Raw genomic sequence first — 23,792 nt, 5'->3', positions numbered from 1 at the left:
CACAGCTAGAAGCCCAATATTTTTTCAGAGGTAGATGCAGAAAAAAATATATTCAGTTTGCAACCTGATGGAGGTCTGTATAGATGGATTAATAGAGCAAGTCCCACAAACAGCTAGAAGCCCAATATTTTTTCAGAGGTAGATGCAGAAAAAAATATATTCAGTTTGCAACCTGATGGAGGTCTGTATAGATGGATTAATAGAACAAGTCCCACACACAGCTAGAAGCCCAATATTTTTTCAGAGGTAGATGCAGAAAAAAATATATTCAGTTTGCAACCTGATGGAGATCTGTATAGATGGATTAATAGAACAAGTCTCACACACAGCTAGAAGCCCAATATTTTTTCAGAGGTAGATGCAGAAAAAAATATATTCAGTTTGCAAGCTGATGGAGGTTTGTATAGATGGATTAATAGAACAAGTCCCACACACAGCTAGAAGCCCAATATTTTTTCAGAGGTAGATGCAGAAAAAAATATATTCAGTTTGCAACCTGATGGAGGTCAGTATAGATGGACTAATAGAATGATGCTATGCCCAAAAGATTTTACTTCACTAGGTGCAGTAAAAAAATTGGTATTCTATACACAGGTGGTATATCTTGCAACACAGATAGGCTACTCCACTGACTAACACACTCTGCAATAGGCCAAAAAGGATTAGCTTTGCTAGATTCAGTCAAATGCTGTGAAAAAAACTTGCACAGCACTGGCACAGACCTGCCTGGCAAAAACTGATAGGAACTGATGTAACCTAGTTCTGAAAAGGACTCCAATTACAATTAGTCTTTACTCCCACAATCTATCCATTTAAGAGCACAGACCTGCCTGTTAAACGTCGTAGGAAATGCTGTAACCTAGTCCTTAAAAGGACTGCAATCACAACTATTCACTACTCCCAAGCTATCTGTTGATTTGTGCGAAAATTAGCTTGAAATTAACAAGGTATAGCGCACACAGCAACAGCGGTGCCGTCTAACACTCAGCTGCAGCAGTGAGAAAATGGTGGCGACGAGGAAAATGGCTTGGTCTTATAGGGCAAGGACATGTGACATACACTGCCAATGACACATGCCCTTGCTTGTGTGAAAAAAAGCACTTCGCTCCGTGTGTGCGCTGCTGATAGGCTGACAGATTGCACCTCCCCACTGCAAATGCGGGAAAGAGAAAAAAAAATGGAGATCTTCATTGTTCCTGCAGAGATCCATCCCCTGCCCCTCCCCCCACCCCGCTGTACACTCAAACTGCGTATTAACATTAATTTTCATCATTACTGAGAAAAATTCCAGTTATGATTTTGGTGCACGAACAGTTATCGAACATAACCTCGAACAGCCGAATTTTTCTCAAATTGTTTGTGTTCGCCGAACGGCTCGAACACCGCCCAAAACAGCTCGAATTTGAGATTGGCGAACAGTTCGAGTAGAACAACGCTCATCTCTAGTCCAAAGTCATTCTATATTGATGGCTGTGTAACACTAAAGCTTGTTTCCTCTGTTCCCTCCTGCCAACCACCATGTTCAACAGAGAGAAGATGATTATCCTCTTCATCTTCTCACTGTTGCTTGCCCATGACCTCTTCCTCCTCCATTTGTTCATCGGCTCTTGCACCTTCACTAAGGCTATGTGCCCACGATGCAGAAATGCTCCGGATTTTTCCTGAGCGTTTCTGCATCTCCCTGGCAGAAAAAATGCATGCGTATTTTACATGCGTTTTTTCAGCCAAGGACAAGCATTTGTAACGCGTTTTGCACATGCAATTTTGCATGCGGGTTGTCAAGCGCTTTCCAAACGATTTTAGCATCACTTGAAAAAGTGCTTGACAACTTGGTCACACTATATAAATCCATGCAACAGGCATGTACTTTATATAGTGTGACCAAGTTAATTAAAAAACAGAATAAAAATGGTAAAATATAAAAAAAAACATTACACTGTGTGCAGAATTATTAGGCAAGTTGTATTTTAGAGGATTATTTTTATTATTGATCAACAACTATGTTCTCAATCAACCCAAAAGGCTCATACATATCCAAGCTTAATATTTTTGGAAGTTGGACTGGTTTTTTTTTTAGATTTGTCTATCTTAGGAGGATATCTGTTTATGCAGGTAACTATTACTGTGCAGAATTATTAGGCAACTTAATAAAAAACAAATTTAATCTCATCTCACTTGTTTATTTTCACCAGGTAAAAGAATATCAGTGCACAAAATTTAGAAATAAACATTTCTGACATGCAAAAACAAAAACCTCAAAAATTAGTGATGAATATAGCCACCTTTCTTTAGGATGACACTCAACAGCCTTCAATCCATAGATTCTGTCAGTTGCTTGATCTGTTTTCAATCAGCATTGCATGCAGCAGCCACCACAGCCTTCCAGACACTGTTCCGAGAGGTGTACTGTTTTCGCTCCCTGTAGATCTCACATTTTATGATGGACCACAGGTTCTCTATGAGGTTCAGATCAGGTGAACAAGGGGGCCTTGTCATTATTTTTTCTTCTTTTAGAACTTTACTGGCCAGCCACGCTGTGAAGTAGTTGGATGCATGCGATGGAGCATTGTCCTGCATGAAAATCATGTTTTTATTGAACAATACCGACTTCTTCCTGTACCACTGCTTGAAGAAGTTGTCTTCCAGAAACTGTCAGTAGGTCTGGGAGTTGAGCTTCACTCCATCCTGAACCCGAAAAGGTCCCACAAGTTCATCTTTGATGATACCAGCCCATACCAGTACCCCACCTCCACCGTGCTGGCGTCTGAGTCGGAGTGGAGCTCTCTGCCCTTTACTGATCCTGCCTCTTGCCCATCCATCTGGCCCATCAAGAGTCACGCTCATTTTATCAGTCCAAAAAACCTTTGAAAAATCAGTCTTAAGATATTTCTTGACCCATTCTTGACGTTTTATCTTATGTTTCTTGTTCAAAGGTGGTCGTTTTTCAGCCTTCCTTACCTTGGCCATGTCCCTGAGTATCGCACACCTTGTGCTTTTTGATACTCCAGTAACGTTGCAGCTCTGAAATATGGCAAAACTGGTGGCGAATGGCATCTTTTCAGCTTCACGCTTGATTTTCCTCAATTCATGGACAGTTATTTTGCGCCTTTTTTGGCCAACATGCTTCTTGCGACCCTGTTGGCTATTTGCCATGAAACGCTTGATTGTTCGGTGATCACGCTTCAAAAGTTTGGAAATTTCAAGACTGCTGCATCCCTCTGCAAGACATCTCACAATTTTGGACTTTTAAGAGCCCGTCAAATCTCTCTTCTGACCCATTTTGCCAAAGGAAGGGAAGTGTCCTAATAATTAAGCACACCTTATATAGGGTGTTGATGTCATTACAGAGATGCACATCTCCAGATTTACTTAATTGGTAGTTGGCTCTCAAGCCTATGCAGCTTGGAGTAGGAGAACATGTATAAAAAGTATCAAAGTGATCAAAATAATAATAATTCTGCACGCGGTGTATAAAAAAAATCCTTCCGATGGACCCCGGTCTCCTTCTCCGATGCATCCGGTCTCCCCGGTGTCTCACGGTGATGTAAAAGGACCTTCCATGATGTAATTTAGTCATGTGACTGGTCACGCGACCACCGACGTCAACGGTCGTGTGACCTGTCACATGACTGAATGACGTCATGGAAGGATCTTTTACTCCATCGCGAGACACCGGGGAGCCAAAACGTACAGGATAGAAGACCGGGGGACATCAGAAGGAAGGTGAGTATATTGTGTTTTTTTATTTAAAATTATTTATTTTTTTTTTACAGGTATTATGGTACCCGAGTCTGGAGGAGAGTCTCCTCTTCTCCAAACCCGGGTACCATCTGCACATTGAATCGCTTAATATCCGCATGTGCACATGTAGTCATGCGGATATGAAGCGATTCAATGCAAGTCAATGGCGGCAGAAATGCTCAATTACACAAGATAATTGGTAGTGCTGCAGATTTTTCTCCAATGATAATCCACTGTGGATATTTCCGCAACATGTGCACAGCACATGCGGATTATCATTGGGGAATATAGCAGACCTTCTACCAAGCGTTTTTTAAGCGTTTCTGAGGTGGAATTTCCACTGCGGAAATGCTTAAAAAAATGCATAGTGGGCACACAGCCTAACAATTTGTCTGGTATCACCAACCCCCCTCGATCGCAGTAATCCACCGTCACTTGGCATCTGCCTGTGTGACAGCATTCCGGAACTTTGAGACATTCTTATCCCTTCTGCATCCTCCCCTTCTTCTGGGACAACAACCTCCTGCCACAAGCTATTCAAAGTCTGCTCTAGCATGTAGATGACCGGAATTGTGATGCTGATGACGGTATCGTTAGCGCTAATCATTTTAGTAGCCATTTCAAAACTGAGCAGAAAGGTGCAGAGGTCCTTAATCTCTCTCCACTCTGTAAACGTGATATGCCCCAAGTCCGTACTGCGTTGGTCCAGGCAATATGACATGACATACTGCATCAGGGCTCATTCCTGCTGCCACAGTCTTTTCTTCCACACTTACCTATACCACTGTCTCTTTGCGTTCCATGTTGACACGCACCTCTCTTCTGCAGATATCTCTCTCCCCTCTCCGCTATTACTTTCTCGGAGTGTTTTTTTCATTACCTCACTTCCGGTTTGCGTTCCACATGCGTCCCGGATGTTCTGTTTGTGTCACTTCCAGGCGCCACTGCGCTCCAACGTGACACGCACGCCAGCACCGATGCTGCAGGTGGACGGCGCTCTGATGAGACGCGGTCTCCTGACAGATCGCTGCTTGGCGCTTTTTTGCATAGCGCTATGCTTCCGTTCTTATGACCTTCTCCTCATTGGCCAATTGCCCTATATATACCCCCTCCTCATCCCTTTTCCTGTATCCTGGTAAAAGCCTACGGCGAAACGCGCGTCGGACCTGTGTGGACTCTGAGGGACTTTCAGGTAGCTCATTCGATACTTATGTCTCTTTTCTAGTACCTTTAACCCCTGTACCAGCTGTCTTACCTATTAACTTATTGACCCCTTTTCTATATGGTCTGTGTGTTTACCCACTTGGGTCATCTTTGATGCACTTTTGCACTTTACTTGAATGATGGTCTCCATATGTATTTTTACCTCAGGCTGACTTGGGTCACTGTGTGACATGATTTATTTATTGATTTATGCTTCTACCTTCCCTCAGATGCCCATTTTTCTGTTTACTTTTTTCCTCGTTTGTATTATTGGTCTTTATGTGTTTTTATGAATTCTTCAATAAATGCTTATTTTATATTGACCATGAGTCACATTTATAGGTTCTGCTGCCACAGTCGTTGCAACATGTACAGAGTGGAATTCCACTGTGTCCGCACGTCGCATATCAACCCTTTAACTGGCATGGACAATGACCTCTGTATCGATGTAAGTCGATAACATGAAGGGTGCAAATGGCGGAAGTGAGCACACAGGTTCCATGCTTTCTGAAGCAGCTTATCCAGGCCGGGATAGTGGTGGATAAATCTCTATACCACCAAGTTGAGGATGTGAGCCATGCTAGGCATGTGTGTAAGCTTGCCTCGGCCTTAGGCCACCATCAGTTTCACATCATTATCACACACGGCCCTCCCTGGCTCTAGGGTCAGCCATTGCTCAAACTGAGCCGGGAGAGCTGTCCACAACTCTTCAGCTGTATGACTGCGATCTCCAAGGCATATTCATTTTAAAACTACCTGATTGCGGTGAGCCCTTACTGTGCAGTATGGAGATGATGTGCATTCGCTCTGCACTGTTGTCTCGTTAAGGCAGAGGTTGATAGTGCAAATGGCAAATGGATGCCCTAGAGGAGGTGGAGGAGGCAGAAGTAGTGAAGGAAGTGGGAAATACAGAGCTTTGTTCTGCAAGCCTTGGAGATTCCAAGATTTGTGGTGCATCCCCTTCCCCACCTGTCCCCACAGCAACCAAAGTCACCCAGTACCAAGTCAGCGAGTTATAACACCCTTGACCATGCTTACTCATCCAGTTGTCTGTAGTGAAATGCACCCTGGCAGGCATAGATTTACTCAAGGAACAGGTGATGATATCTGAGACATGCTGGTGTAGCGCAGGCACAGCTTTCTTAGAGAAGCAATGGCGAATGGGAAACTGGTACTGGGGGACTGTGAAGGCCATCAGCTTTTGGAAACCGTCTGTATCTACCAGGTGGAAAGGCAGCATTTCAGTGGACAACAGATTGGAGATGGTGGAGTTCAACCTCTTAGCTTTATAATGTGTAGGATGAGACAATCTTTACTTGACCACAATTGCAGGACCAAGGTGATACATGTGGTGTGCTCGGTGAAATAAACACAACAGGCATGTCTGCTTCCGTTAGAGCTGACAGGCTCTCACTCGGCCTGACTGGAGCTGGTAGACAACCGGAGGTTTTGCGATGGGAGGCTTCGTGACAATATTTGGAATGGTAACAGAGGAGGAGGAACAAGAAGCCAATGTGGTTGATGGGGCTGCCGTTTGTTGATGAGGTCTGCTGGTCCGCATTTCAGCATGGTGAAATTCCCAGAATAATGCATGTTGTGTGTGCATTTTAATGTTCATGCATGTAGTAGTCAAATTATTGCACTTTTTCCCTCTACTGAGTTTTTTATCGCAAAGTGTGCAGATAACGTGCGTTGGCTCATCCTTTGCAGTGACAAAAAGGCCCATGCTAGGCAACCCTTGCTGCCCCTGCAAGCAGAAGACCCTTAATAATAATAATAATTTTTATTTTTATAGCGCCAACAAATTCCGCGGCACTATTCAATTTTAGGGGGGACTTATACAATCAATACAAAATAAGCATATCTCATATCGAAAGGAGTGAGGGTCCAGCTGCTCGCAAGCTTACAGTCTATGAGGAAATGGGGGAGACACAAAAGGTAAAATGTACATATATTGTATAATGCAGCCTTGATATACTATATAGGATAAATAATAATACATGGACTGGTCGCCAGCCAGTATGTGTACAGTCCTGACCAAGGCTATTACGTGCATGGTTGGTATGAACCTGAAATTGAAGAATATTTTAATATGGGGGAAAACTGGGACAGACAGATAGTGTGTGGAGGCGATATGCCAGTCTAAAGAAATGGGTTTTTAGGGTCCACTTGAAACTGTGGATATTGGGAATTAATTGAACTGTCCTGGGTAGTGCATTCCAAAGAATTGGCGCAGTACGCGAGAAATCTTGGAGACGGGAGAGTGAAGTTTGGATTATAGAGGATTTTAGTTTTAAGTCATTGGTAGAATGGAGGGCACGTGAAGAGGGGGGTAGACTGAGACAAGGGAAGATTTATGGCGGTGCTGAAGCATGGAGCGCTTTGTGGGTAAGCGTGATAAGTCTAAAATGAACTCTATATTGAATGGGCAACCATTGCAAAGACTGGCACAGGGAAGAGGCACCTGTGTAGCGGTTGGCGAGGAATATGATCCTGGCTGCTGTGTTAAGGACGGATTGGAGAGGAGAGAGTTTAGTAAGAGGGAGACTGATTAGTAGAGAGTTGCAATAGTTGAGACGAGAATGAATAAGAGCTTTAGTAAGAGTTTTTGCCGAGTCAAAGGTGAGAAACATCCTGATTCTTGAGATGTTTTTGAGGTGTTGATGACATGAACGAGCGAGTAGCTCAGTTTTTGACAGATTCAGTTTTAGACAGAGGGAGGACATAATGTTAGATACAGCAGAAAGACAATCACTGGTCTTTTGTAGTAATGCAGGGGTGATGTCCGGAGCAGAGGTGTATAATTGGGTGTCATCAGCATAGAGATGGTACTGAAAACCAAATCAGCTGATTGTTTGTCCTATAGGAGCGGTGTATAAGTAGAAAAGAAGGGGGCCAGGGACTGATCCTTGAGGAACCCCGACAGTAAGGGGAAGAAGAGAGGAGGAGGAGCTGGCAAAAGACACAGAGAAGTGGTCAGAGAGATAGGAGGAGAACCAGGAGAGAACAGTGTCCTTGAGGCAAATAGTGTGGAGCATAGAGAGGAGGAGCTGGTGATCCACAGTGTCGAATGCTGCAGAGAGATCCAGGAAAATCAGCAGTAAGTAGTGACCATTAGATTTAGCTGTTAGTAGATCATTAGAGACTTTAGTGAGGGCAGTTTCAGCAGAATGTAAAGAGCGAAAACCAGATTGTAAAGGGTCAAGAAGAGAGTTGTCTGAGAGATAGTGGATTAGACGGGAATGGACCAGGCATTCCAGGAGTTTAGAGATAAAGGGAAAATTGGAAACATGTCTGTAATTGGCCGTGCAGTTCTGGTCAAGGGATGTTTTTTTAAGTAATGGATGTATGCTGGCATGTTTAAAAGATGGAAAGATACCAGATGAGAGGGAGAGGTTGAAAATTTTAGTTATGTGAGTGGTGACAGCTGGACAAAGGGATTGAAGGAGATGTGAGGGAATAGGGTCACTGGTGCAGGTGGTAGGGCGGGAAGATGCAAGGAGCCTGATCACTTCATCTTCCGTGACTGGTTCGAAGTCAGAAAGTGAGCAAGATACAATGTGACAGGGGAGAGCATGCATAACATTTGGAGATTGTGAGAAAATTTCATGTCGGATATGGTCAATTTTTTCTTTGAAATAATTGGCCAGATCGTCAGCGCTGAGGTCAGTTGTCGGGGCCTGTGCTGTTTGATTGAGGAGAGAATGAAACGTGTCAAAGAGGCATTTAGGATTATTGGAAAGTTAGATTATGAGTAGTGTTGAGCCACGCCCGTAGTGTTCGAGTTCGGTTCGGTTCGTCGAACACCCGTGTGTTCGCCGAACTGTTCGTCGAACTGTTCGTCGAACACCTTCGAACACCATTAAAACCAATGGCAGGCAAACAAAAACACATAGAAACACATAGAAAACACCTTCAAAGGTGTCCAAAAGCTGACAAACTGCTCAGAAGACACAACTAACACATGGAAAAGTGACAAGTACATATAGTCATGCGAAAATAAAAGAGGTGGAGGAGTAAAAGGAGGGGGAGACACAGATATAGGCATGTCATGCCCTTCTAAAATCCAAAAAGTGAGAAGCCGACACGGCCAGTCCGCTCCTGCCCGTGCCACCTCTGTGTCGCCGGGTTTGTGCCAGAGCCGCGGTGAACCCTGATGGCCAGCCCCCCTCTCCCAATACTGGTGCCTGTCCGCTGGTGGGTCGAGCGAGCCCCCCTGTGGTGGAGGCAGCTCTAAGCTTTTTAATTTAAATTGTCTCTCTAATTTGAATGAATACACTTTAAATCCATTTACAAGGATCTATTGGAGGGCAAGTCTCATGCCAGCAGCCGCGTAATTCCAGCTCCAGTAGCGTCCACTAAAGCTGCTGCAGTTAAAAAGCTTTTATAAGGATCGAGCTCGGCTGTCCACCGCAAGGCATCCTACTGCCAGTCCCAGCCCCTATGCCTTGGGGTGCCTCCTGATGCTCTTCACTAAGTATCCCATGGTCCCGAAGCATTTCCTTTGAAAAAATTAAGTGTCTAAACTACAGGTGGTGCAGCTTGCTTAACAGCCGGGATAATCCGCTCACTAGCAGACACTGCTACTAGGCACAAAGTATTTCCTGGGCTAGATGCAGTTAAAAATTTGTAATTAGATACTCTCGTTGGATGCTGAGAAAGCATTCCATGGAGTCTCCTGGCACGCCATATATGATTCTCTTAAAAAGCTTGGGGTAGGGGTCTAGGGGACCCTTTTATAGCCAAAATCACGGCCCTGTATCGCAATACGTCACCTAGGCTGAAGATAAATGGAACTGTAGCACCCTGAGGGCTCGGTTGCTACAGACGTATTGCACCTCACCCAGAGGTGTGATATCTCACTCTCAGGTAAGGATGGAGTGTGGATCAGGACCCGACACCTGCATGCATTACACCACATTGCCGTGGGGCAGGGCGACCAATATGCCTCTGAGATGGGCACGACAGTCCCTGTCCCTGGCTAGAGTGGGGGGAGGGAACACTGAGGAAGGGGAACCCTGTAGTGCAGGAGCAGGGAGGAAGCAGTTCCTGGGTGAATTGAGAAGGGAGTATAAAAGGTGGGCACCATCTTAGTTCAGTGCAGAGAAGTCTGAGCAGAAGTGGCAGGGAGCAGGGGCTCTGCATGAGCTCTGCTCCGGAGGCGGGCCTAGTAACAGAGGCCCAGGCCTGGAAGAGGGAGAAGGAAGGAAGAGGAGCGGAGAAGGCTCCAGGAACGAGGAATGAAGGGATCCCAGGGGTGCGGACGGGCGAGTCGCCACCGCACGCCCGAATCCACCTGCGTGGAGGGGTCAGGCCAAAGGGGGAGACCGGTCCCCGAACTAGTGGAGGCAGGAAACGACCCTCAGCTAGAAACCGGAGGCTCTGACATTTTATGTGGCGCAGCCCCTCGCTACACCCGCTAGGAAGGCACCACATAGGGTCAGGGAAACTGGCGCCAAGTTTACCAAGAGGAGGCCCGAGGCAGCCGGACAGAAGTGTTGGTAAGAAAGGCCAGACAAAGGACACACAAAGGGGGTCCTGTGAAGTGCTCCAAAGTTATCTGGGAGTTGTCTGAGCCCCTCACCTGGTGAGCACAGTACGACGTGGGCAGCCGTTACCTGCAGACGTTGTCTGGATAATAAGAACTGTGAGTAAAGGCCCTGAACTGCATCACTGACTCCGTGTCGTTACTGCTGCTGCCCTGCACCATCACCCCCATCCTCCGCATACACTGCCCTGAGGCTATACTCCTCCCGTGGGGAGTTATGCTACGCTCTGCTGCACCCACAACACCAGCCTCAGTGGTCTGCCCTGTAGCGGCGGTTCACTCTGACCGCAATCCACGGGTGGCGTAGTCGGACATTTAAACATGAAAACCACATAAATAGTTCCGCCACTGGTTTGACCGCCCTGAGCCACGGAACAGGGTCGCCGCCACGAAGACTACAACCACCAGCATCCACCAAAAAGGGTCCGGCTCCGGGTGTCCCAAGGCCCAGGGGGTGCGTCAGAACATTTTCATCACCTTTCACAATCACCAATGGGACAAGGCAGTGATGTCCTCTGTCCCCTCTCTTATACATCCTAGTGACGGAGCACCTGCTCTCATCAATTCGCCATAACCCCAATATTTGGTGGATTGAGGTGGGAGGCACCGAGTACAAGTGCTTTCTATTTGCTGATGATGTCCTAGTATATATCACTCAATCACATATATCCATCCATGCTGTTATGGCTGAAATAGATCACTTTGTTACATGGTAAAATTTTAAAATCAATGCAGCGAAGTCTGAGGCCCTCGATGTCTCCCTCCCCAAATCCATATAGGATTCCATCCAGTCCAACTTTCCCTTTTCCTGGCCGTCACAGGGTATCAAATACTTAGGAATTCCTATTCATAGAGACCTCTCCCATCTATGTTATCTTAATTTTGGGCCCTTTATTGAACAACTCCATACAGACCACGGTTGGCAAGTTAGAACTGTAAGATTCACTACGTGAACCACTGGTGTTTTGTGGAAAAGCACATGTACACTGCGTTCCAAATTATTATACAAAAAGTGTTTAGGAGTGATAAGGGAAGAATTTGTTTGTTTGTCAGTTAAACTCATTGATGGTGATGTGTGTCAGGGCTCTTTATATCACTGTAAGCAATTGCAGACACCTGTGCTAATTAGTTTGGCAGGTGTGTCCAATGAAAGGCAAGACTACTTAAGAAGGCTCTCTCACATTATTAAGCAGCCTACATTTTCTGCCAAAATGGGAAAGAAAAAGGATGTGTCGGCTGCTGAGAAGCAACAAATTGTGGAGTGTTTAGGTCAAGGCATGACTACAATCAACATTGTGCGATGATCAGGATGAAGTGTCTTGGCAATCAAGAAGTATGTAGCTGATTCACAGTACACACGTGTGCGTGCTGATAAGGGCAAATTGAGGACTCTTTCCTACAGGCAATTACGTCAGGTTGAAAGAGCAGCGGCAAAAAAGCCTTGTCATAGCAGCAGACAAGTTTTTGAAGCTGCTTGTGCCTCCAACGTCCCCCGAACAACAAGATGCAGGGTCCTTCAGAGGTTTGCAGCTGTGCATGCGCCATCCTGTCGACCTCCTCTATCCACTTCACACAAGCAGAAACGGCTCCAGTGGGCCAAACATTACATGAAGACTGATTTCAAAACTGTTTTGTTCATGGTTGAGTGCCGTGCAGCGCTCGATGGTCCAGATGGATGGAGTGGAGGATGGCTGGTTGATGGACACCCCACGCAAACACGGCTACAGCGCCAACAAGGAGGAGGTGGAGTAATGTTTTGGGCTGGAATCATGGGGAGAGAGATTGTCGGCCCCTTTAGGATCCCTGAAGGCGCTAAAGATGAACTCCATAATGTATGTGGATTTTCTCAAACAGCACTTCCTGCCATGGTTCAAGAAGAAGAACCGTGTATTTCACAGCAAGATCATTTTTCTGCATGATAATGCACCATCTCATGCTGCACATAAAACATCTGCATCTCTGGCTGATATGGGCATAAAAGGGGACAAACTTATGGTGTGACCCCCATGCTCCCCTGACCTCTACCCCATTCAGAACCTTTGGAGCATCATTAAAAGGAGTGTCTATGATGGCGGGAGGCAGTTCACATCTAAGCAACAGCTCTGGGAGGGTATTCTGTCCTCATGCAAAACAATTGAAGCAGAAACCATCCAAAACCTGACAAATTCAATGGACGAGAGAGTTCAGAAGCTCCTTTCGAACAAGGGGTCCTATGTGAAAATGTAACATCACCTAGAATAAAGTTTTGTGTTGAAAACTGTTTGATTTCAGTTTCTAACAACCTGCTAATGCTTATAATTTCAAAAATGACCATTTTTTTGGTCTTTATTAAAATGAAAAGGTTGATCGAAAAGTTTGGGGGATCTAAGAGTGTGGCAACCCAGTAGTCATGATTACTTCGAATTCTGACAATATGAGGGTCATGCTGCAGGTAGTGCAGCAAGAAGGCACTTATGTGCCTTGCGCATCTCGGAGCCCCAAAATTATTTTCCGGGCTAGATGCAGCTAAAAATTATTTTTAATTTTAAATCTGGTGAAGCTTTAGTATAGATGGCCTAATAGGATCAGTGCTGCACACTGCTACAAAGCCCAAATTATTTTCCAGTCAAGATACAGATAAACATGATTAGTAATTTGAAAGCTTAAAACGGTTGGTAGGGTGATTTTAACCAATCATCAAGCTTTTACTCTCCCCAGGATGACACAGGGGTAGAAAAGTCGTTTCGGATCCATGATTTGTTCATCTTTATGAACGTGAGTCTGTCTACATTATCAGTGGAGAGCCGCGTGCGCTTATCTGTCAGCACACCACCAGCAGCGCTGAACACACGTTCAGACAGAACGCTGGCTGCGGGGCATGACAAGATCTCCAAGGCGTAAGTGGCTAGCTCCGGCCATTTATCCAGATTGGAAGCCCAAAAAGAGCAAGGGTCCAGTGACACAGTCGTGGCTTCAATGTTTACTTGGAGATACTCCTGTACCATCATCTCTAGGCGTTGACTATGTGTCAGACTTCTTGTCTCCTGTGGCCTTGCAAAGGATGGGCTAAAAAAGTGGTGAAATGATTCCGCAAAATTGATGTTACCAGCAGATACTGTGGTTCTGTTACGGTTTGAGTGCTGAACACTTGACGGTCCCACGGTTGGCAAGTTGGAACTCTGAGATTCACTACGTGCACCACTGGTATTTTGTGGAAAAGCACATGTAAGATTCTGCAACAGTCTCTGCTGATACTCCTGCATGCGTGCATCCCTTTCTATGGCAGGAATAATTTCTGCAAATTTACTTTTGTACCGGGGATCTAACAGTGTGGCAACCCAGTAGTCAGGATTATTTCTAATTCTCACAATTCGAGGGTCATGTTGCAGGTAGTGCAGCAAGAAGGCACTCATGTGTGTTGCGCATCCAGGAGCACCAAGTCCCTGTTGTGTTGGTGGCGAGGTAACAATCATGCTTCCTTCCTCTGTCCTCTCCCCCCAACCTCGCACAACAGAAATGTGATCAAGGTCTCCCTCATCTGATGAGTCTTCCATCAGTTCGTCCTCCACTTCTTCCTGGGCTCCTGTACCTTCCTCACTAGTTTGGCTGCTACCATGCGCCCTGGTAAAACCATCTCCCCCACCCTCACATGCCTGCCGCCTTGGTGCTGCCAACCGTCTGGACCTTGCAGATGTTAGCCCTTCCGCATACAACTCCTCCTCCTCTACTTCCTCCACCTCCTCTTGTGCCACCACCTGACTCCGAATTCTGTTTAACATGTGCTCCAGCATGTAAATCACCGGAATAGTCATGCTGATAATGGCATCGTCAGCACTAAACATCTTCGTCGCCATTTCAAAACTGTGCAGAAGGGTGCATAGGTCCCTGATCTGAGACCACTCCTCCAGCGTGATTTGCCCCACCTCTGAATCTCGTTGGCCCAGGCTATATGTCAGAACGTATTGCACCAGGGCTTGTCGGTGCTGCCACAGTCGCTGCAACATGTGCAGAGTTGAATTCCACCGGGTAGGCACATCGCATTTTAGCCGGTGAAGTGGCAGGCCCAACGACTTCTGTAGAGATGTAAGTCGCTGAGCTGCGGGATGCGAACGGCGGAAGTGAGCACACAGCGACCGTGCCCTCTGCAGAAGGCCATCTAGTCTGGGATAGTGGGCTAAAAATTGCTGGACATCCAGGTTCAACACGTGAGCCATACAAGGCACGTGTGTGACATTGTCCCGGCGAAGGGCCGCACCCAGGTTTGCAGCATTGTCGCACACGGCCTTCCCTGGTTTCAGGTCCAGTGGAGACAACCATTCATGAAATTGGTTCTCCAGAGCTGACCACAACTCCTCAGCTGTGTGACTCACATTTCCCAGACATTTCAATGTAAAAACCGCCTGATGACGTTGAGCCCTACTGCCAGCATAGTAAGGAGGTGTGCAGGATCCCTTCTGCGCAGTTAGAAAGCTTGTGGCATGACCAGACAGGCTTTGGGTGCAGGTGGAAGACCGAGAGGAGGTTGAGGAGGCAGAAGCAGTGGAGGAACTTTGACATAAAGAGGATTGACGCACAACTCGTGGGGACGGCAAGACTTGGACAGCAGCCCCTTGTCCTGCTGTCACCATAGTTACCCAGTGCCCAGTCAGCGACATGTAACGCCCCTGTCCATGCCTTCTCGTCCAAGTGTCTGTGGTGAAATGCACCCTGTCACACACAGAGTTTCTCAAAGAAGCGGTGATGTTGTGTGCGACATGCTGGTGGAGCGCAGGCACACCTTTCTTTGAGAAGTAGTGCCGACTGGGCATCTGGTACTGGGGCACTGCGACGGACATAAGGTCTCAAAAATCCTGTGTCCACCAGGCGGAAAGGCAGCATTTCTGTAGCCAAGAGCTTGCAGATGGTGAAATTCAACCTCTTAGCTTTCTCATGGCTAGGAGGAAATGGTCTTTTACTTGTCCACATCTGAGGGACCGAGGGCTGGCTATTGTGCTTAGACGGGGTTGATAAGGGTGTCCCCGGCAAACTGCCGGTCTGTGAGGAAGATGCAGGCGGACATGTTAGGTTGCCTTGATCCAAAGCTGGTGCTATCGATGTCGTACAGCGCTCAACACCAGCTGGTGTTACCACCTCCAAAGAAAATGATGACCTGCCAATCACGCTGGCTGTTGCGGGTAAAGAGGTGGCAGGTCTGCGCCCCAAAACAGGTGTGACTGCTGTCCCCCCAGTCACAGAGGATGAAGAGGCCGCGGATGCACAAGATATGGCAGACGGTGATTGGCCCGGCCGGCTAGGCCGCATTGTAGCACACTGAGCTTCCCACTGCAACTTATGCTTCATGTCCATGTGCCGGTTCATGCATGAAGTACTCAAACTATGTATTTTTTGGCCTCTACTTAGCTTTTGCTGACAAATGTTACAGATAACACGAGTTGGGTCATCTTTATCGATCTGAAAAAATGCCCAGGCTATGCAAGGCTTAGCACCCATACGACCTGAAGAGCCACCACGACTTGTGGTGAGAGGCAGAGTTGTGTTTGAGGATGCAGTTGTTGACGTGCTTCCAGTTCTACGTCTCTGTCCAGGAAGGCGCAACCTGACCTCGTCGTCACTAGCATCTTCCTCCACCTCCTCTGCTGACCTCATCTCTTGGCTGACTGTGGGTTGACAGTAAGTGGGATCTCCGACCTCATCATCATCACCCTGTGCGTTATCACACCCGTCGTCCTCAGAGCCAACCTGTTCCTGCCCTGACAAAAAACTAAAGTTGTCGCTCCAATCAGGTATTTGAGTCTTATCATCGTCTTCCTCATTGTCTCCACCAACAGGAGTTACAGTTTGGGAATGAGGGTCTACATTATGGTCAGAACCTTCTGCGTCTGGTCCTGGATCCGACTCATAAAGATTCTGGGCATCAGTGCAGATCATTTCCTCGTCTGGATTCACAGAAGCGCTGGAGTCGACCTCTGATTCCCAGGCTATAGTATGAGTAAACAGCTCTGCAGACTCAACCATCTGTTCTACCTCATACTCAGACGGGCAGCTGGAGATTTGGGAGCTGTGAGGAAGCAAGTGCGATTTGGGTGACACCTTTGAGGACTGGAGTATTTGTGATGTTGAAGTTGATGTGGAGGAGAGCCCACTTAAAGGAGCACTTGATATCCGTTGAAGCACCTGCTGTTTTTGTGCCTCATCTGGAATTTGTAGCGATTGGCGTGGCCGTAAGAAAGGGATCTTATCACATTGTCCGCTAAAAGAAGTAGACATTTTAGTTTGGCTGGAAGATGGTCTTTCTTCTGCAGATGTTACTGTTGCTTTAACACCTACCCCACGGACACAACCTTTTTTCCCCTTCCCAACACGCCTATTCCCCTTTCCACCAGCAGCAGGCCTTTTTCCACTCATTTTGGTGGTTAACTAATTCACAACTCTGGAGATGTTTGCACAAAAAAACAATGGATGGTAACCGAGCACAGCTGAGTGGCCAAACTGTGGTATTAGGCCAAAACTATTGGCTGGGTTAGATGCAGAAAAAAATTATTTTTAATTTGCAACCTGATGGAGGTCAGTATAGATGGACTAATACAAATAGTCCCACACACTGCTAGAAGCCCAAATATTTTTTCAGAGGTACTGTAGATGCAGATAAAAATTATTTTTAATTTGCAACCTGATGGAGGTCAGTATAGATGGACTAATAGACCAAGTCCCACACACTGCTAGAAGCCCAAATATTTTTTCAGAGCTAGATGCAGAAAAAAATTATTTTTAATTTGCAACCTGATGGAGGTCAGTATAGATGGACTAATAGACCAAGTCCCACACACCGCTAGAAGCCCAACTATTTTTTCAGAGCTAGATGCAGAAAAAAATTATATTCAATTTGCAACCTGCTGGAGGTCAGTATAGAAGGACTAATAGAACAAGTCCCACACACTGCTAGAAGCCCAAATATTTTTTCAGAGCTAAATGAAGAAAAAAATTATTTTTAATTTGCAACCTGATGGAGGTCAGTATAGATGGACTAATAGACCAAGTCCCACACACTGCTAGAAGCCCAAATATTTTTTCAGAGCTAGATGCAGAAAAAAATTATTTTTAATTTGCAACCTGATGGAGGTCAGTATAGATGGACTAATAGACCAAGTTCCACACACCGCTAGAAGCCCAAATATTTTTTCAGAGCTAGATGCAGAAAAAAATTATTTTTAATTTGCAACCTGATGGAGGTCAGTATAGATGGACTAATAGACCAAGTCCCACACACTGCTAGAAGCCCAAATATTTTTTCAGAGCTAGATGCAGAAAAAAATTATTTTTAATTTGCAACCTGATGGAGGTCAGTATAGATGGACTAATAGACCAAGTCCCACACACCGCTAGAAGCCCAAATATTTTTTCAGAGCTAGATGCAGAAAAAAATTATTTTTAATTTGCAACCTGATGGAGGTCAGTATAGATGGACTAATAGACCAAGTCCCACACACTGCTAGAAGCCCAAATATTTTTTCAGAGCTAGATGCAGAAAAAAATTATATTTAATTTGCAACCTGATGGAGGTCAGTATAGATGGACTAATAGACCAAGTCCCACACACCGCTAGAAGCCCAACTATTTTTTCAGAGCTAGATGCAGAAAAAAATTATATTCAATTTGCAACCTGCTGGAGGTCAGTATAGAAGGACTAATAGAACAAGTCCCACACACTGCTAGAAGCCCAAATATTTTTTCAGAGCTAAATGAAGAAAAAAATTATTTTTAATTTGCAACCTGATGGAGGTCAGTATAGATGGACTAATAGACCAAGTCCCACACACTGCTAGAAGCCCAAATATTTTTTCAGAGCTAGATGCAGAAAAAAATTATATTCAGTTTGCAACCTGATGGAGGTCAGTATAGATGGCCTAGTAGAATGATGCTATACCCAAAAGATTTTACTTCACTAGGTGCAGTAAAAAAATTGGTATTCTATACACAGGTGTTATATCTTGCAACACAGATAGGCTACTCCACTGACTAACACACTCTGCAATAGGCCAAAAAGGATTAGCTTTGCTAGATTCAGCCAAATGCTGTGAAAAAAACTTGCACAGCACTGGCACAGACCTGCCTGGCAAAAACTGATAGGAACTCATGTAACCTAGTCCTGAAAAGGACTCCAATTACAATTAGTCTTTACTCCCACAACCTATCTATTTAAGAGCACAGACCTCCCTGATAAAAGTTGTAGGAAATGCTGTAACCTAGTCCTTAAAAGGACTGCAATCACAACTATTCCCTACTCCCAAGCTATCTGTATATTTGTGCGAAAATTGGCTTGAAATTAACAAGGTATAGCGCACACAGCAACAGCGGTGCCGTCTAACACGCAGCTGCAGCAGTGAGAAAATGGTGGCGACGGGGAAAATGGCTTGGTCTTATAGGGCAAGGACATGTGACATACACTGCCAATGACACATGCCCTTGCTTGTGTGAAAAAAAGCACTTCGCTCCGTGTGTGCGCTGCTGATAGGCTGACAGATTGCACCTCCCCACTGCAAATGCGGGAAAGAGAAAAAAAAATGGAGATCTTCATTGTTCCTGCAGAGATCCATCCCCTGCCCCTCCCCCCACCCCGCTGTACACTCAAACTGCGTATTAACATTAATTTTCATCATTACTGAGAAAAAATCCAGTTATGATTTTGGTGCACGAACAGTTATCGAACATAACCTCGAACAGCCGAATTTTTCTCAAATTGTTCGTGTTCGTCGAACGGCTCGAACACCGCCCAAAACAGCTCGAATTTGAGATTGGCGAACAGTTCGAGTAGAACAACGCTCATCTCTAATTATGAGGTTGTTAAAGTAGGTTTGTTTGGAGAGGTGAAGCGCCGAGTTATATGTTTTCAGCATAAATTTATAATGGAGGAAATCTTTGGGCAGATTAGATTTTCTCCACAGCAGTTCAGCGCACCTGGAGCACCGCTGGAGAAGACGTGTTTGAGGCGTGTGCCAGGGTTGTTGCCGTCTATGCCGAATTCGTCTTTGTGTAGGAGGTGCAGCTTCATCCAGGGAACATAACAATATTTCGCTATAATGCTTCAATGCAGAGTCGGGACATGAGAGGGAGGAGATTGGGGCCAATGATGATTGCAACTTTTTCATAAATTTCTGGGTGTTAATGGCACGTATGTTTCTATAAGTGTGGAAAGTGGGGGTGTCTTGAATAGAGTCACAGTTCTTGACAGAGAATGAAAAAAGATTATGGTCAGAGAGTGGAAGGTGAGAGTTAGTAAAGTCATGTACTTTATTTATATTATTTTATAAAGTCATGACCCTTGACCATTGCTGGCCACAGCCACAGTTTTGGCAGTGCTCCTCGTGCTTGCATCACTCCATGTCTGTGCCGAAGGGAAAAACATAACCCCCTCAGATGAGCTACTCAGCTGCGTGACTCTGTGTAAGTACGATCTTCAACCTTGACAGCATCCAATGTGTTATTCCATTCCTCACTCTCAGAGTGACCCTTCTCCTCTTGTTGCCCTGACAGCACAGTTCAGTCCACATGAGCCTCAGGTATCTGAGTCTCATAGGGATCACGTCTGGTGACGAGGGTCAGGAACCTGCTCAAACCCTACTTTGTCCTGCCCCGAATCCAACCTAAAAAAAATGTGGGTATCGGTGCAGATACTTTCCTCCTCTTCTTGACTCTGTGAATGTTTGGAGTACTCTACTGATGCCTATAGTATAGAATGGGATAATAGTTCTACAGACTCACCCACCTGTGGTTTGCTACAGTCAGTTGGACAGTTGTGACGTGGGGGGGAAGCAAGGACAATTGGGGTGCCACCTCTGTGGACTCTTTCTGGCCCTTATCAACAAGGTATATCGCTGTGCGGCTGCCAAAGAAAGGAAGTGGAGTAGCCCATCCAGTAACAGAAGTTCTCAGTTGTCTTCAGACAGGACATGATGGTGTTGGTTCACTAGTCCTTTCACAAATATTACCACCTACCCCATGTATACCTTGCACACCAAGCCTATTCCTCCTTCCACCACGATCTCTCTTTATCTCACTCATGTTGCTCAAATACTGTGGTAGGAGCTCGCTATTAGCAAAACATAATTCGATTTTTTCCTCTGCAACAGCTCTGCACACACCTGAATTTCAGCTGTACTAAATGACAAGGTAAGAAATGGCTTGATGTATAACGTTACTAACAGAAGAAACTATTTTTTTAGTTGGAATGAGGCAAATATTACATACGAGATATTCTCCAAACTATTTCAAACTGAGATCTCCCCTACTGTATAACGTTAGGAATAGTGTTGAGCAAACATACTCGACACAGCTCGGTACTCGCCCGAGCATCACGCTACTCGGGATGTTTGGCGAGCACAAGCGTTTCAGGGTTACTCGGGCGGGAGCTCGGGTCTCCGCCCTGCATGTTTGGCGCTCTTTACAGAGCCAATGAACATGCAAGGATTGCCAGCCAGTCACTGTAATGCCGCGGCCATGTTGGTTGTGGGCATTACATTGATTGGCTGGCCGCACAGCGTCACCTCGAGTATTTAAAACAGGGCACCGCCATCTTGGACACAGATAGCTGGGATCAGGCAGTGTAGGGACAGCGCTGCTGATTTAGGGAGAGATATATACTGCAAAATAGTTAGTGTAGGGTCTGTAAAGGCTGCCAGATCAAACAAACAGTCCTTCTCAGGACTAATATCCATCCCAGATATCAGGCAGGCAGGCAGGCAGGCTGTATAGGAGACGCAGTGGTTATACCAGCAAACGCTGCATTACAGTCCTGTATGCTCCTGTTGCTGAAATTGCTGGACTTAGCTCCAGGTCCTCTTTTTTTTCCCTCCTTCACACTGTACAAATACCCCTCTTATTAACCTTTTGGTGTCCCCCCCCAAAAAAAAAAAATATATATTTTAAAAATAGTCTGGTGTAGGCCAGAGAAACAGAAGTGTGGTTTTGCAGTTCCACGGTCCAAACCTCTGTACTATCCACTTTTGGGCCATTTGTATCAAAAATAAAACAGTTTGAGTGTGTCGCTCACTGTTCAGCCGCAAATATATATCTTTAAAAAAGTCTGGTATACACCAGTAAATTATAACTGTAGTTTTGCTGTTCCACGGTAAAAAATCTCTATTATCCTGTTGTATGTAAAAATTGGCATTAATTTATAACAATCCTTTTTACTCTATTGAGCATATATGAACTCAAGGGGTTAATATAGAGGTATTACTCTGTATCTGGCCCCGCCCCTTTTAAGTAATTGTATACCTAGTCAAATGTATTTAAGGATCAATTGTTTGCTGCTTCTCACACCTGATGAAGGTGGCTGTGTCCACCGAAACACGTTGTGTGTATTAATAAATCAGTCCTTTTAATATTTTTGCCCTGTTATTGGCGCTCTGGTACCGCTATTCATATTCACTTATTATCCTGCTTTTAGCATTTTTTGCCATAAAAAAAAAACTAATAGTGTCTCCCTGATTTTTCAGACACAAATATATCTGTTGAAAATAGTCTGGTGTAGGCCCGAGAAATACAAGTGTGGTTTTGCAGTTCCACGGTTAAGACCTCTGTATTATCCACTTTTGGGCCATTTGTATCTAAAAAAAAAACAGTTTGAGTGTGTCGCTCACTGTTCAGCCGCAAATATATATATTTAAAAAATCTGGTATACACCAGTAAATTATAACTGTGGTTTTGTTGTTCCACGGTAAAAAATCTCTATTAGGCTGAGTTCACATGATGCGTATTTAATGCGTATTTAATGCGTTTCCGCGGCATTTTTCAGTTGTGTAAACGCCGCGGAAACGCATGAAAAACGCATGGTAGAAGGGAAGCGATGTTCCCCAATTGAAATCCGCATGTGCTGTGCCCATGATGCGGATTTTTCCGCAGCGTAAACGCTGGGCTCAAAAATCCGCAGCATGTCAATTAATTTTGCGTAAACGCGGCATTTTCGCAGCCATTGACTTGCAAAAGAAAGCGCCAATTCCGCAAGACTGCATCTGTACTTGCGTAATTGGTGCATTCTAATGTGCGGATGGTACCCGGGTGTAGAGGAGAGGAGAGTCTCATCCACACCCAGGTACCATTAAAAAAGCTGTAAAACAAGAATAAAATAAAAAATATATATATACTTACCATCTATCGGCCCGCGCAGCGCTCCTGCTTGGTTCCCGGCACTTGCAGTGAGTTGAAGGACCTGAGCGGACATCAGAGTCATGTGACGGGTCACGTGACGCTGACGTCGGCATATCTTTCAATTCAAAGTTGCCAGCAGCCGGGAGATCGGATTGAGCAGGACAGAGCGGGCCATCAGAGGGTAAAGTACACATGTATTTTTTATTTTTACCATTCTCTCGGGTCACACTATATAAATCCATGCAGTTTGCATGGATTTATATAGTGTGACCTAGTTGTCAAGCACTTTCCAGGTGATGCTAAAATCGCCTGGAAAGCGCTTGTCAATCCACATGCGGAAACGCATGTGGAAGCGCATGTGAATCCGCATGTATTCCGCAGGAAAAACCCATGCACAATCTGCATGCGTTTTTTCTGCCAGGGAGATGCAGAAATGATGCAGAAATTTTCTGCTTCATTTCTGCATCATGTGCACATACCCTTATGCTACTTTTGTTATTTTTTCCATAAAGAAAAACAGTAATAGTTTCTCCATGATTGTTCAGATTGTTTAAAAGAGTCGGGTGTAGGCCAGAGAAATAGAACTGTGGTTTTCCTCTTCCACGGTTCTAATCTATTTTTATTACCCTTTTTCCATTGATAGTGCGAGTGTCAGCAATTTTACTTACTTTACAATGGGCAAGGTGCGTGGCAAGGGACGTGGAACTGGATGTTCTGGTGATGGTGCGTGCAGAGGACGGGGTCGTGGCCAAGGTGAAAATGTGCCGCAACCAACAGCCACATCTTCTAGCTCCCACTTCTTGACCGAATTACTAGGGAAGCACAGAACAACATCAGTATTGCGAATTGATCAGTGTTAACAGGTTATTAATTGGATAGCAGATAAAACTTCCAGTTACTTGGGCACCTCCACCTCCGGTCTGTCTTCCACATGGTAAAATCTTAGTAGCCATGAGTCTCGACGGCATACTCCTCCTCACCCTGATGTTCCTTCCTCCCACCATGCCGAGTGTCATCAGACAGCAACTGATCCCACACTTGGACACTCTGAAGAACTGTTCACTGGTCCATTTCCAGATTTGTGCCCTCGCCTGCTCCACTTGAAGTGGTGGAAGAGGAGATCCCATGTAGCGATGCCCAAATATTTGAACAGCCATGGCTACAGGAAGTCGAC

Source organism: Phyllobates terribilis, unplaced genomic scaffold (genome assembly GCF_046119375.1).
Source record: "Phyllobates terribilis strain yellow unplaced genomic scaffold, ASM4611937v1 Scaffold_11__3_contigs__length_659146591, whole genome shotgun sequence".
NCBI lineage: Eukaryota > Metazoa > Chordata > Amphibia > Anura > Dendrobatidae > Phyllobates > Phyllobates terribilis.
Note: the sequence above shows the minus strand (reverse complement) of the source record.